The following is a 12,394-nucleotide window of genomic DNA, read 5'->3' on the forward strand; positions in this document are numbered from 1 at the left end:
CCAAAAAACTGAACACGTGGCCCCGGGTTGCTAGTTTAGATTTAGCGCCACTCGTTGATAATGAAGAGAAATATTGTTTTTAAAAAAACTTGTCAGAATTGTCTGACATATATTTTCTGTATCTGGGAGGCTCTGCAAAAAGATTTAGCTAGAGAACAATGAGCTTTTATCCTGATTCTGATGGAATTTAAACATTAATTCATCATCACCTTGATATAGTGTCCTGATTTGCCTTGTTCACCATGTTGACTGGTTTTCAGTTAAAGCTGGAAAAAGGTATCCGCCACACTTACATTCAAACCTGTTTCTACGATTTCCATCAAGGCTTTAATCTACTCTAAAAGTTACTTTAATTCTTAGGCAGGAATCTAAAACCTTCGAACGACCTTCAAACGTCAACTGAATCTTGTAAATCGTAATCAGAGCTTATCTTGACAAGAAAAACTGCAGCAGGTACTCAAGTGGCGACTGCTTTAAATGAATCCGTTAAACCTATGCTGATAACGTGATGTCATCTACATGCAACGCTCCAATCAGTGTGGCTTTGAGTAGTTGCAGGTAAATGTAGAACTTAGCTGGAAGAAAGCTGCAAAACCTTTATAGATAAAACATTTATATGGAATCACTATACTACATAAAAAATTACAAAGTCCCCTGCTATATTATATATTCTTTATTTTTCCATCATTTCACACCCACATACATAACTCCCATAAAATCCCAGAGTGCTCTCTGAAATAAAATCAATAGATGTCTGGATTGATAAACGACATAATTGAATTTATAAATTTGATCAGGCACAGTAATGCAATAGTAGCTTTTCCTCATAGCATGTTGAAATCTAATCGTGTTTCATGCTCTTGTTTCTTCTCCCATTTCATCTGTGTTTGGGTTTTCAACCTCCGAGCCCTCCGCTGAACCCGACAAAAAATGAAGAGTGGTTTCTTGCTTAAAGAAACTCGACCCGGTCCAGTAGTGGTGTCTAACATGCACATATATTCAATTTAGTAAGCGAGGCCTTTCTCATAGATTTGACAGGGCTTGTAATAGTCTGATTAAAAGTGATTAATTGCTGATTTCTGGACAAAACGCATACAGTTAATATGAATCACCCACAGGTTGACATGTTTGGTGCGACGGCCGCGGTCATGCTGGGGTAGGCGATAAATATGCGTCTCAGTCAGTGAAGCAGGCAGTCTGAGGATCAAGCTGTGCCCCAGCAGACTTATGTTCTGCAGGGTGTGTGTTACATAGACCCCTTGGTGTCTGTATAGGGTACTGACCCATTACTTGGACCCCTTTTCGGCTGCTTGGATGCCATGGTTGACATTAACACACTCCCTTCCACTCACTAGCACATGTATGTGTTTTCCCTAACTCACATAGATCAACATGTTAAACTTTAAGGTTAATTTTAGATGTAAAGAAATATTAGCATGGATTTTATTTGGTAGGCTGTCGATTGGGAGCACCACCTCTCTGCCAGTCGAACACATAAGGTTTCCTCCACTTGGTCTCCGGAATATATGTTTGTTCATCATAAAGATTGATTTAGACATTTTGGGAGATGTAGCATTGCTATATGAAAACAAATAGAAAGGTTCTAAATCTATAAGAATGACGTCTTTGAAAACAGTAGATTTATCATCAGAATGGCCAGAATCATCTCTCAGATCCTGTGTCAGGTCTTAGCTGCATTTTCGTTCCTTATTCCTTAAGGACATGATTTTAATATACACTTCATCTATTTTTCATCTCTTTGTTTTCCACCTTACCAATTTTCTTATATTTTCTAAGAAGACACTGAACACTGCACTGAGGCATACCAATCCCCTGGTTGGGGCAAAGCACCATTTTATGCCTGTCAAACTGGAATATTTCATAGATTCAGCTAAAGCAACAAACTGTCTAAAGGTACAGTTTAAAATTGTTTCTTTTCCAAGATGCCTGTTATGTGTAGACACAACATGGGTTCATCGTTTAAGTTGGATACTTATTTTTAGTTTTTGAATGATTCATAAGACAGTGTTAAGTGGCTTAACAGCAACAAGAAAAAAAGCATTCATCCGACTGGGTTGAAAAGCAGCTGATGTCAAACAGCAAAATCTTTGAAAGACCTTCAGAGAACAACAACTACATCAACCTAGCTACAGTAAAAAGCAGCCTCACAACAGATCAGAGAGTTCTTGTCTGGTGTGTGGTCTTTGGCTGTATCTAAGTCGTTTTGGCCCTCTGGAAAAAAAAAAATGTTGCCAACCCCTTATGTAGAGTCTGAAGCCTCAGCTTTTGGCTCATTGGGGCAACATGTACATAAACTTATCTCATCGTTTGAAACATTTGTAATATCAGCATCCACACATTAACACTATACATCTGACAGAAAATTAATAAAAGTATATCTTCCCTCTGCTGTACCACATGGTAGGGCAGTTGTTTTAGATTTCACACAGCATTGTCATACTGCCCGGTCCTTCAGGAACATTATAAACTGGAGGTAATTTTTGAGTAATGTTCTCTGACAGTATGACTAATGCTGTTTGACGACCTGGGTCCAGGTTGGGGAAGAAATTCATTCATCATCTTTTCTTTCTTCCAAAGTTACAGTAGGAATGTTTGTGATATGTATTTCCAGTCAACCACGTAGACCCTTTCAACAGCTTTTCATATTATTAAGAGAAGGCAAGCACATGTGTTAATCAATTTAATGATGCACAAATGATGTTCTATTTATATATACCAGTCAGCCATGACTAGTTGACATAAATGGAATTCAGCCATCATTAATTTAATTATTTAGATTTCACTTTTTCTACAGTGACATGACAAATGTCTCAGTGAAAAGGGCCTATCTGACATGCCGATCTATCACTGACGTATTGTTAAAAATTAGCAGAATATATTGGAAAGCTGCACACAATCCTTAGACATCTATCTGACCTTTTGGATTTCTTTTGTAAGCAAGTCTTTTTTCAAATCATTACTATGTATGGTCTTATATTACACAACCTTTTGTGACCCAATAAAAATGCTAATGCACAATATCCAGCAGCACCATTTGGGACTGAAGCTAATCTTAAATGCCAGAACCTGCATTTCTTCTAGTAGCCAGTTGAAGCTTGTTCCAGAAGCAAGCCAATCTCCATAGCCTCCCATGTTATCATCTTTTACTTTACAGCATTAGAAAGCAAGTTTACAACATAAAGAGCCGTTTTTCCTCTATGTGGAGTTACTGTCTTAAAAATGCCTCTAAAGAGACTCTAATCATGAAATTACTAAATTTAGCTGTGAAAATAACTTGTTTACAACTAGTGACCATTTATGATTTTGGTCTCTACGGGTACAAAGGGGAATTTTATTAATAACTCATTCATTTGAATAAACTTAAGAATTAAAATGAGCACATTAGTACTAGGCTGGCAGTTGTGAGGCTGCTGTAGCCTATAGCTGTGTGGTAAGCTTCCCCTCTGCTTGCTTTTTTTTTTTCACTGATCTGTATCTATTGTCCATGTTTGTGGTGCTGATGCCTTTTGGAGAATTTGCAGTTAAATTATCCAAATATATTCTGGGTGGTGCAGCCAGTGTTTGTAAATGACATACTTAGTACTTAACAAGTTCCTATGTTTTTGCTTTCCCTCTGGACAGTTTATGGATGCAACTTGCTAACTAGGTTGTGTTAGCTGCTAATATAGCCCTCTGCCCTCTGATCAAAAAAATGGTCATTTCTGACTCCAACAACATAGTGTTCATCAAAAAGTTCACAGCATGGCTTCAAGGTAAATCAGCAGGTAACGTTACAGTAAAGTGAGGCCATATAACTTAGAATATCTCAGCATTACATTGCCATGTGTATAATTTGTAAGTTATTATAAATGTATACGTAGAAACTTTATTTATAAACAAACCTGAACATATGCTTTATAATACATGTTTAAGAAAAAGAGTGGTGATTGAGAAGGGCGGGAGAAAATAACAGAGAAGCAAAACATAAGAGATGGGTGTTGTCGGAAAGAAGCGTGGCCTCAGCAGTCCAGTGGAAGATTTCAATTAGTCATGGAAACAGGAGTGGCCCACCCTGCTGCATAGTGACAGACCTCACTTGTCCTCCTGACATACATTCCCAATCCTTTCAGCACTACAACTACTTTTTACATCCGTCTGTCTACCCTTCAATTTATCTTAGTCAAATCTTATCTCTGCGCTTTTATTGTCACTTTACTTTAATGCTCTTTCCGTCTTATGCTTTCTCTTCATCGGTGTTCACCCTCTTTCTTATTCCTCTCTCTCTCCTAACATTTTCTCTCAGTGACAGCTGAGCTTTGACAGCTTTTTACATTTCATTTTCCTCCGCTACGGTGAGAGAACAGCCGGGCATTGGGGGCCTTGTTCAAATAAACAGGAGGCCATGTGGTTCGCCGAGGGTGGCGACACGCCATAACAAACCACCGGCTCCTGGCCGTCGCATGCATAGACGCATTGCACAGGGGCCCCACTACGGCGGGCGGGGGCCAAACGGGACCTGACGTTCTGTTGTTTCCACGACAACCAGACGGCAACATTAGGCGTGTTGAGGTGCTGAGTGACGGCAGATGGGAACTGATGTGCTGAACCACCTGCTCGGACGGTTTGACGTGTACAAGATGGAATCACAACAGTAAAAGCTGGACGGGGGGAGGTGGACTTTCTATTTTGGTCTGAAACACAACATGGAGGGCAAACACTGAACGAAATAAGGAACAAAATAATAAAATTTAGGAAACAGTGTTATGATAGGCTGCCAGGAGAGGTGTGTGCGGTAATGGTATGAGTCAGGATGTGTTAAGGTTGAGTCAACTCAAATATGCTAGCTGAATCAGGGGTTTCACCCTTACATGTTCAGAAGTAGTTAATAAGAAACAGCATACAGAGATTTAGGGTCCCCTGATTTGTGATTAACAGTATTGTCTGTTTTAGATGGTCCAAACTTGAGGAAGTCTAAAACTGTTGAATAAACATAACACACGGGAGATTTCCTTAAGTTAATATAGGATATAGATGTTTTTAGTAGAATGCCATTCAGACTATTCTTAATCACCTTTGTTCAAACATCTAGACTACAACCTCAACTTTTCTTGTTGTGTAGAGCTGGAGTCAGGTAGAAATAAAGAGTAGGACCATGGAAAACCAGTTAATGTAGTGATTTTGTAATTTGGGCTAACTATTGGAAAATTAGGCTGGGCTTCTTTCTGTGGTTGTCTTTTCGTAAATGGAGTCTACAACAGGATACAGTCTGCCTCAGACAAGCTGGAAAGACTACCTGACTACTGTAGTCGCTATCGCTTAGACTTAGTAGCTGGCAAGTTAACACTGGACATTTGTTCCCTCATATGGATGTCTGTTGGTAAGTCCTTGAAAAGCATCGGGTCTCTGGTTAATGGCCTCTGTGGGCCAAATTCTCAATGCATTGAGAATTTGTTATTGTCAGACAATAGCTAGCCTCTTTTGCTCTCTGCAGAGAGTTTTTCCTGCATGCAGCCAATGCTTGTTGAAATGTGAGTGGTCATTAACACTTGGAACACAAGCTATAAACAAAAACCACAGAGCTTTGCATCAAAAATCTTTCCTATGTCTATAGATTCTACATATTCATATCCTGGACCTGCTTAAAGATTTCAACCCTAATAGTTATTGTACAATTATCTTGAGTTTTCCATCACCATGAATAATCTAAGCTACAGGCTGAGCAGTGGCGTAAAAAGAAAAGAAACAAGAAAATGAAATTGATGGCCATAGAAGGGTTTAAATTTTATATGACAGCTACAAAAGCCATGACTCTGAAAGCAAGAAAGGGAAAGGCTGGAGGTAGGGGGTGAAATGTAGCAAGATTTCTAAACAGTCCAAACAGTTTATGCCATGCGCTGAGATAACATCATCCTGCCACAAATAAAAAACACATTAGCAGTTAGTTTCCAAGAACCTCCCTCAAAACTGCTCCCAGCTTGCACTTAGCATAGACTTTCCAAGTGAGTGGCCAGATCGGTTCAAAGATTACCCAAATGACCGTAGCCTTTCTCTCCCTCTCTTCGACCACCTCTGCCCCCATCGAGCGTTAATCCACTTCTGGACCGCACTGACTGAACGGCATCTAATGACCTCCCACAAGATATTTTTCCTTCTCTTTCTTTAATTTTTCTCGATCATCCATCTCAATTCAAATGACCAGAAAGTTTGTTTTGCTCAGTTACAAAAGTTATTCCTGGCCATTTTCCGTCAATAGCTTACGCCTAACTTTCTTAAATGTATCATATGTGTCTTATATTTTACAAATGACATGCTTACCTAGAGCATAATACAAAGGCGGGGATATTTTTTCTTCAGCAAGCATAGTAAATACAACACGTCTCTAATAGATACACTAATAAACCTCAGAACAATTTTTAAATATTTAAACTGTATCAAAGTTTTAAGGTGATCTGCATTATAGCCCAGTTTGGACAAGAATTACCAGTCTACCAGGTCAGTCAGAGATGTAGAAGCTAGATTATAGACATTTCTAAACTGATTATTCAAATTAAATTAAACAGTCACCAGAGACCACAAACCTCAGAGCTTTGAAATGGAACGAGCTGTACTTTTTTCTTCATCAATGAAGAATTCATATTTATTTACATATTTACCTTGGCTGGAACTTTTGGAGATTCCTGCATAATTTAATGAACTTTTTCTTAACCAACCAATGCTGGGATAAATATTCACAGAGGTAAACACATTTTCTGTGGAAAGTGATTAGTATAACCTCAGTGCACTGCTGCGGCTTTACTTGGAAAACTGACAACCTTTTGCTGCATCAGCAGTTGAAAAATCATAGCTTTGCAGCTGGAACATTTCAATGTAGGCTTTTCAAGCTTTTAATTAGTGAAATGATAGTATAATGCATTTTGAAGTTGGGTTTGGAAGGTAATGTTTTTTCCCTCCTAAATCAGGAATTTAAAAAAGAAGAAGAAAAAACTACAGACACTTTTGCTAAATAGTCTACAGTTTATCCATGAATGATTGGGTGATTTTAGATCAAATTAAAATAGTCTGACTAAGTCGTGGCTAACTCACTGCGACAAAGGCTCTCGGAAAGTTTTTCCTTGTCATTTTTACATGTTGTTTCTCTGTGCTCTTCATTTCTCATATTTTTCATCGCACCAACAACCCTAGTCCTGTTAGAGGTTTCTTTCTGTTTAAAATGAGTTTTCCGTTCCCCACCACTGCCAAATAGTTGCTTATATTCTGATCCTGGGAGTTCCCTCTTCAATGTTCTAGGTTTTTTACTTCCATAATAACACACCTTAAAGCAAGTAAATAAATAAAACTGTGAAATAAAACTGAACTGAATAAGAAATTTGCAATTTTTGTAGATTTAGGATAGTTAATCACAAACATTTAACTGTAAACCGAAAGGGGAAATGACTGACTTGAAACATGTGACTGCGAGTCGTCACAGATCTAGTCCGTGTCTTTGAAGTAACAAGATCATGTGTTCATTACAAAGGTCCATGCCTGTGTTCATTACAAACAGTTGTGCAGCAGTCTCCAACCATTGATTGTCTTAGAGTGACTGTAGCATTATTAGCTTTGCAACAGAACAACAGTTTGCTTCTTAAAACTACATCATATTAACCTTACTTTACCAAGGCAGTAGTACCAGCATCTTGTGTTTCCCGCTGTGTGGACGGTGTTATGTTATAGAGTTTAGCATTGGCTGTGTCTAAAAATAAGAATGTAGCTTTCTTGTCTTAAGAGAAACTAATGTGTTAGCAACTTGACCTGATAATAAACCACAAGAGGTAGCATCATAGTGGATAGTTCCGTCTTTTGACATAAATTCATGATTTCATACTTATATATTAGTTTTGTCTTAAACTGAAAATCAAAAACTGAAAAAAAAATATGACAAAAAACCCACATTAGTTTAATTAGTTAGCTACATTGAGAAACCATCTACAATGGCTTGCAAAAATGAACAGCCTGTTTTTACATTTGTGTAAATGTGTTTGTAAGCCCAGAATTGTTCTCTATTAAATTTAGTAAATCTACCTGTAACATCATGGGGGAACAGATGAAACCTCTAAACTTTGGCCTGTTAGCGTGTGAGCTTAGCAAACAGCTATCAAAAGTGTAACATTAAATTTTCCTAATAAAATAAATTAAGTGTTTTGGTCTGCTTAAATCAAACTATCTTTTATCATGTCTGTGTTAATGTTTCCCAGGCACAAGTCAGCGAGTAATCTCCAGCCCTTGACCTTTCCTGCAAAGGTTAGCATGTAGGTCTTCTTCTACAGCTTTTGTTTCAGCGTATTTAACCATTTAGCTCAAACAATCAGCAAGAGATTTAACTGTATATGCATTTTTTTTTAGTAATTCCCACCATTACATTGCTTCGACACCACTGATTGCACCCCAAGGCCCTGGGAACATTGGCAGTGTTGTATGGCAAGAGAGACTCCAAGTCTGATAGATTAACATTAATATGGACTGAGGGAGAAGGTCGGCCATTTCCCCCCTTCACGGCTGTCGGGGGAAAACGCAATGGGCCATTGACTGCAGGGCCACACACGGATGAACGATTGCACCCGCTCACATAGACACGGGAAAAAAGGCAGACCCGGAGATATACGGACGCGCGTGGAGACACGAAGTAGAGTGCAGGGTGGAGATATAAGGGTGAGCACACGTGCATAAAAAAGACAAATATGGAGACACAGACATAAACGCACGCTATCATATACAAAATGTGGGGCTCCACACGAGATGGTGTTATATACATGTACTTACACTGGTAAACTGTGCTGTGCTGACAGCCTATTAAAAACCGAGTGAATTTATAACTCCCAATTTGGTGATTAAGGATTGAGAATTTGCTTGCTCTTAGCTTTAGGTTCTTGTCACACAGGGCCTGTTTTCTGTCTATAAATCTAACGGCCAGGAGTTTTCTTCTCACCCCCCACCCCTTTTTATGGAGGTGATTTGACAGCCAATATAGGATTAAGACCGTTTCATGTACATTCCTCGCTACCACTGGCCACATATGTAAATTCTGTGTCTCCCAGTCACCAGCAGTATATTTCTATTTGTTTTAGGTTCTCTTTTGAAATATCCATCAGACCTGCTGTCCTCAAATGTAAAGGCAGCAGAATTAGTCATCGAATGGAGTGGCGCACACATCTAGGTTTGTCTAAATAAAGTCGGTAACTGCTGACAAATATAAAATTTTAAACTGTTTCCATGATGAACTGCATGAACTTGGATGATTGACGTAGACAGCAAGGATGCGATGCTTTAATCATGTATTTGACATAAAGTCATTTTTCACAGGTCCGGGGATATATAGGTTCTGTCCAGGACTCACTGTTCTGTTCTGGATGTTGAAAATTACTATTTTGAGTCTTAAATCTTGGTACCTGATTTAAAGTGGGTTTCAACAGTACAGGTAAAAAAAACATTTTGCACTTCTGTTTACTGCATTATAAACTTAAAGTTTGCTAAAAAAGACCAAAGCAAAGAAAATTGATATACAAAAACAACAATACTATTCTTTTAAAAGTAAAAAGTAACCAGAGAGTAAGCTACCTTTAAAACATTTTGATTTGAAAAACAAAACAAAACCAGAAAGCAGACCGCTGATATTGGAGTATTTAATATCCTTGACATAATTGTGAATATAATCATTTATTATTTAAGTGGAAGAGTAAATATCTAGAATCTCACTGTTTAGAGTAAATTTGTTTAGGTGTTTAGTAATAAAGTTAAAAAATATGACCAGTTTATTTGGTTCTCCAAGAAAACCAAAAACAGATTCAGAAACACTGAACATGTATTGTTTTTATGTATTTATAACCTGTTACTGTACTGTGCATAACAAATACTGTAAATATACAGTTCATGCTTTTAAAAGTGCAAATAAAGTCATCAGCATTGATGAAAAACACCTGAGTCATGCACTCAAAGAGAACAGGTTGTCATCTCTCGACTAGAAGACGTACATCTCTCAATTACAGAAGCTCACCAGTAGCCAATAAGTCGACCTGTGGTTTAAATAAGATGCTGGACACGGTTCAGGAAAAAGTCAGTGAGTGCACACCTGCAGATGGGAGAACGCCATGTTTGCACAAACCTGTGGTTCTCTGATATATTTTGAATATAGATACGGTGATGTGGGATAATTACATCTGACACTTAGATCTTCATTATTACTTTTATTTAGGTTTGGGGATCATATCTTACATATTACTGCATAGTCACCGATCACATTCTTGGGTTCTAACTGTCGATTAACGAGCTGCTTTGTTGACATATGTCTGTGATATTTTTGTATAATTTTATATCTCTGCATCTGAAAGGGAAAACGTTATATATAAAACATTGTACATTTTAATGCCACATCTTTATTTAACAGTTATACTTACTGGGTGCATTGCAGATTTGACAAACAAAATCAGATTATAATACAAGATGAATTGTTACAGTTAAAATTCAATAGTACTGAAAAAAAACATCTAAATTAGACACATTCTAGTTTAAATGCTGAAGGTTTAAATACCTCTTTTGATATAACGTATAAATTTTTACATTTCTTGTTGTTTATTAATATTTTGTCATGAACTTTTCTATATGAAGGAGATCTGAAAATGTTCCCCATGCTTGTGTGTCAGTATTGTAAACCTAAACGAAACCTTTCTGTCTGCACACACAGCTGTAAAAAACTGACTAATTATATCATTTTTAATCAAATGTAAAAAAAAAAAGAAGAAAAAAGTCAAGAGAGCTGGCTTTCTTCCCCTTCTGTGTTGTCCTTTGTATTTGTGGTTTGCATGAAATTAAACTGTACCACTGTTTTTTATTTCCATGGCGACTGCTTGCTCCTTATCTGCCACTCGAACTCGCACTGGAAAGTCAACACGCTGCTCATTCGCCTGTGTTTAGCTTTCCAGTCGCCCCTCACTTCAAGAGCAGGAGCAATAAATACATGGCCATATAAAATGTATAACTTTAGAATAATGTAAATAGGTACAGCAATAGTGAATGCTGCGTTACATTCACATCCGTGCCTGTGTTTATCTGGACTTTTGCTTTCCTGTGTGGTTTTTGTCATGTGAGGTTTAGGTGGGCTAAACATGTCACACTGTGCTGTGTGGCTAAAATAAGAAACTGGGGGTAGGGAAGGAGTTTTGGGTAGACCGTAAATTTTATTTTATTGATTTTTTTTGTAAAAATACAAATATTTTCATTATAAACATTATTAATCTAATGGAAATGAATGAATAAAGATAGTCCAGCTCTACTGTAAGTCTTACATTAATAAGACCACAACATGGAAAGGTTGATCATTTAATCACCAGTATGCTCAGCACTGGCCTCATTTGTAACTTTGTTCTTTGTGTTGTCCCTGCTGTTCTGGTCCCAACATCTACTAGCAAAAATGCTGCTGACTGACCTCTTTGGTGCCCATTGTGCAGCCGTTTGTAGGTGAGCGCTGAGAGGGACTGAAAGCAAAGATAGACGGAAATCTTCAGGAGCGTAAACACTGTTAGCGTTACTAACGGCGTTACTTTTTTCAGTAATGAGTAATCTAACTAATTACTATTTCTATCGTTACAACGTCGTTACCGTTACTAACAAGAAAATGCGGTGCGGTCACGTTACTATTTTTCAACAAACAGACGGTTGAAGCTGTGTTTAGCTTTCTGCATCTTATATCAGTTGCACAGAAGTAGCTGTAAGTAATTTGGGCACTACAGCTTTAAGCAGCTGCACGCTCCCGCGGACGGAAATCACTTTCTTGCAGATGATCACTTTTTGGCACAACACCTGTAGCTAGGGGGCAAAACAATCGCATGAGTGCTGCTGTTTGACTGAGGAAGAATATAGTAAGCGTGGTAAGCCAATCACATGACCACTTTAAGATGACAAAGCAACAAAGTGATACCAGTTTTTAAATTGTGTTGATAGGCCACGTAAAACCCGAGTCATGATAAACAATATATACAACCAAGAACTCTCTGCGTATGACCAAAAAACACAAAAAAAAACAGCCCTTTCGTGTTCGTGGAAAAATGCATCATGCCAACCAATCAAAAAGTGATATGGCAACATGACATTTGGTTGTTTAGAAAGAGGGGGAAGTTTTAGGAGTGACGGTGAAAGAAAGACAGCAGAAAAAGAGAGAGAGCGAGTTTTGAGATGTGAGAGATTTGTGACGTTTAGCGTGTTTGGAGTGTGTAGTTAATGTGTTGTCTAGTGTAGTTAGTGTGTAGTGTTGTGGATAGTTTTGTGTTGTGTGTCAGAACAATGAAGCGACTGCTGTCTCCAGGTAGAAACAGGAGTGATACACCTGCTGCTGTCAGACCTGCAGGTATCAGGCTGTGATGTT

This window comes from Pundamilia nyererei, unplaced genomic scaffold, assembly GCF_000239375.1.
Source record: "Pundamilia nyererei isolate P.nyererei 1_Seehausen unplaced genomic scaffold, PunNye1.0 scaffold00005, whole genome shotgun sequence".
Lineage (NCBI taxonomy): Eukaryota > Metazoa > Chordata > Actinopteri > Cichliformes > Cichlidae > Pundamilia > Pundamilia nyererei.